Consider the following 3,917-nt stretch of genomic DNA (forward strand, 5'->3'; position numbering starts at 1 on the left):
GGAGCGGACGGTGTCAGATGCGACCGATCTCCCCGGTCTGGACTTAGCGAGATATTCCGACGTGAAATGTTCCGATACAAAAATTTAACTGTGATAGTTAGAGAGATGGTTCCTTTTGTGATGTACGTTGATTGTGTAATAGAATATGGAAATAAACTTGAGATGACCGAGGTCTTCTGGGATTTTTTTTTTTTTTCGAAAAATATTTTTCGATTTCGGAAATCCCTCAAATTTCATTGAGATATGTCCTAATGTGTTCTTAAAGCTTAAATCAACAATCAGAATTAATATCCAAAAGTTATTTCATTTTTTATGAGGAAAAACGTTCACGTCCTTTCCGCTCCCAAAAAGTGAGATATCATAGAAAATATCGCAATATATGTTGTTTACGGCCATACCACGCTGAAATTGCCAGTTCTCGTCAGAACACTGAAGCCAAGCAGCGTCGGGCGCGGTTAGTACTTGGATGGGTGACCGCTTGGGAACACCGCGTGCTGTAAGCTTTTTTTTTACGTTCTGCATCGGTCTGCCGAGATAACGTGGTGCATCGGTATGATCGAGTTTACGTTCTGCATCGGTAAGATCGAGATTACGTGGTGCATCGGTAAGATTGAGATTACGTGGTGCATCGGTAAGATCGAGATTACGTGGTGCATCGGTAAGATCGAGTTTACGTGGTGCATCGGTAAGATCCAATTCACGTTCTGCATCCGTAAGATCCAGTTCACGTGGTGCATCGGTAAGATTGAGATTACGTGGTGCATCGGTAAGATCGAGTTTACGTGGTGCATCGGTAAGATCCAATTCACGTTCTGCATCGGTAAGATCCAGTTCACGTGGTGCATCGGTAAGATTGAGATTACGTGGTGCATCGGTAAGATCGAGTTTACGTGGTGCATCGGTAAGATCCAATTCACGTTCTGCATCGGTAAGATCCAGTTCACGTGGTGCATCGGTAAGATTGAGATTACGTGGTGCATCGGTAAGATCGAGTTTACGTGGTGCATCGGTAAGATCCAATTCACGTTCTGCATCGGTAAGATCCAGTTCACGTGGTGCATCGGTAAGATGGAGATTACGTGGTGCATCGGTAAGATCGAGATTACGTGGTGCATCGGTAAGATCTACTTTACGTTCTGCATCGGTCTGCCCTTGTTTACGTGGTGCATCGGTAAGATCGAGATTACGTGAAGCATCGGTATGATCGAGTTTACGTTCTGCATCGGTCTGCCCGATATTACGTGGTGCATCGGTTCAGCCCTAGTTTACGTTGTGCATCGGTCTGGACTTAGAGATATATTTTCGACGTGAAAATGTTCCGATACAACTTTTGAACCAGGATAGTTAGAGAGATGATTTTTTCTGTGATGTACGTCGATTGGGGAATGGATTGTGGAAAATAACTTGCCATGACCGAGGTGTCCTCGAATTTTTTTTTTTTTCGAAAAAAATTTTCTGATTGTGGAATTTTCTCAAATTTGATTTGGTTGCCTCCTAATGTGTTCTAAAAGAGTAAATCAGTAATAGGAATCGAAAAATATTTTTCGGATTTTTTTTTTTTTCGAAAAAAATTTTCTGATTGTGGAATTTTCTCAAATTTGATTTGGTTGCCTCCTAATGTGTTCTAAAAGAGTAAATCAGTAATAGGAATCGAAAAATATTTTTCGGATTTTTTTTTTTTTCGAAAAAAATTTTCTGATCGTGGAATTTTCTCAAATTTGATTTGGTTGCCTCCTTATATGTTCTAATAGCGATAATCAACAATCAGAATCAAAATCCATGATCGGGTTTGATTTTTATAAGGAAAAATGTTCACGTCCTTTTTTTCAACCCCGACTCATTGACGATGTTAGAACCGAGCCGGCGGTGTCAGATACGACCGATCGCCCCGGTCCCGATCGTCATTTACGTTGTGCATCGGTCTGCCCGAGATTACGTGGTGCATCGGTCTGGACTTAGAGATATATTTTCGACGTGAAAATGTTCCGATACAACTTTTGAACCAGGATAGTTAGAGAGATGATTTTTTCTGTGATGTACGTCGATTGGGGAATGGATTGTGGAAAATAACTTGCCATGACCGAGGTGTCCTCGAATTTTTTTTTTTTTTTCGAAAAAAATTTTCTGATCGTGGAATTTTCTCAAATTTGATTTGGTTGCCTCCTAATGTGTTCTAATAGCGATAATCAACAATCAGAATCAAAATCCATGGTCGGGTTTGGTTTTTATAAGGAATAATGTTCACGTCCTTTTTTTCAACCCCGACTCATTGACGATGTTAGAACCGAGCCGGCGGTGTCAGATACGACCGATCGCCCCGGTCCCGATCGTCATTTACGTTGTGCATCGGTCTGCCCGAGATTACGTGGTGCATCGGTCTGGACTTAGAGATATATTTTCGACGTGAAAATGTTCCGATACAACTTTTGAACCAGGATAGTTAGAGAGATGATTTTTTCTGGGATGTACGTTGATTGGGGAATGGATTGTGGGAAATAACTTGCCATGACCGAGGTGTTCTCGAATTTTTTTTTTTTTTTCGAAAAAAATTTTCTGATCGTGGAATTTTCTCAAATTTGATTTGGTTGCCTCCTAATGTGTTCTAATAGCGATAATCAACAATCAGAATCAAAATCCATGGTCGGGTTTGGTTTTTATAAGGAATAATGTTCACGTCCTTTTTCGCCTATGTTCTTTTTCGACGTGAAATGTTCCGATACAACTTTTGAACCAGGATAGTTAGAGAGATGATTTTTTCTGGGATGTATGTTGATTGACGTACGAAACTTGGAAAAAAATAGAAAAGACCGAGGTACTCTAGAAAAAAAAATTTATTGAAAATATTTTTTTGATTTCGGAATTAATTCGAAATTCATTCAGATGTCTTCTATCAATATCGCGAAAGAAAAATCAATAATCAGAATCGATATTCATCTAAGATTATTTCCTTCTGGATTGTGTTAACATTCGGTACGATCTTGTCTACGTGATGCATCGGTTTGTTTCTCGGCTCTTGTGAGCAAGTTGGACACTCGAGACGGCCTCCATCGATCGGATTAGGCGGGCTTTAATGTTAACGTGCTGCATCGGTGTGATCTTGTTTACGTCATGCATCGGTATAGCTTTAAATCGCGCCGTAAAGTCGTTCACGTCATGCATCGGTATCTTAAATCGCGCCGTAAAGTCGTTCACGTCATGCATCGGTATCTTAAATCGCGCCGTAAAGTCGTTCACGTCATGCATCGGTATCTTAAATCGAGCCGAAAAGTCGTTCACGTCATGCATCGGTATGGCTTTAAATCGCGCCCTAGGGTCGTTCACGTCATGCATCGGTGGCACAAAAAAAAGACGCCGATGCATGACGTGAGCCGACTTTTCGGCTCGATTTAAGATACCGATGCATGACGTGAACGACTTTACGGCGCGATTTAAGATACCGATGCATGACGTGAACCGACTTTTCGGCATGAAGTCAGCTAAAATTATCGTGTGCATCTTGGGTCGGTCCACGTACCGTAGATCAGAGAGGGACGACGTACATACATCGGATACATTTGTATCCAACAAGTTACGATCGTCGTCTGATCCAGCGGTAATCGGACCTACTCTCGTGAATTTATTTTGCCCCTTGAATAATTTTGTACCGATGCACGACGTGAAGTCGACTTTTCGGCATGGTTTAAGCTAAAATTATCGTGTGCATCTTGGGTAGGCCCACTTACTACAGATCTGAGACGGACGACGTACATACATCGGATACATTCGTATCCAACAAGTTACAATCGTCGTCTGATCCAGCGGTAATCGGACCTACTCTCGTGAATTTATTTTGCCCCTTGAATAACTTTGTACCGATGCACGACGTGAAGTCGACTTTCCGGCATGGTTTAAGCTAAAATTATCGTGTGCATCTTTCA

At 41.5% G+C, this 3,917-nt stretch overlaps 1 non-coding gene across 1 annotated transcript; it reads left to right on the top strand.

Annotated features, from left to right (window-relative positions):
* Positions 1–384: 384 nt before the first annotated feature.
* On the top strand, positions 385–503 carry LOC123686932. Its single transcript, XR_006748685.1, has one exon. It is a non-coding gene; the product is annotated as a 5S ribosomal RNA (ribosomal RNA).
* Positions 504–3,917: the final 3,414 nt, after the last annotated feature.

Source organism: Harmonia axyridis, chromosome X, assembly GCF_914767665.1.
Source record: "Harmonia axyridis chromosome X, icHarAxyr1.1, whole genome shotgun sequence".
NCBI lineage: Eukaryota > Metazoa > Arthropoda > Insecta > Coleoptera > Coccinellidae > Harmonia > Harmonia axyridis.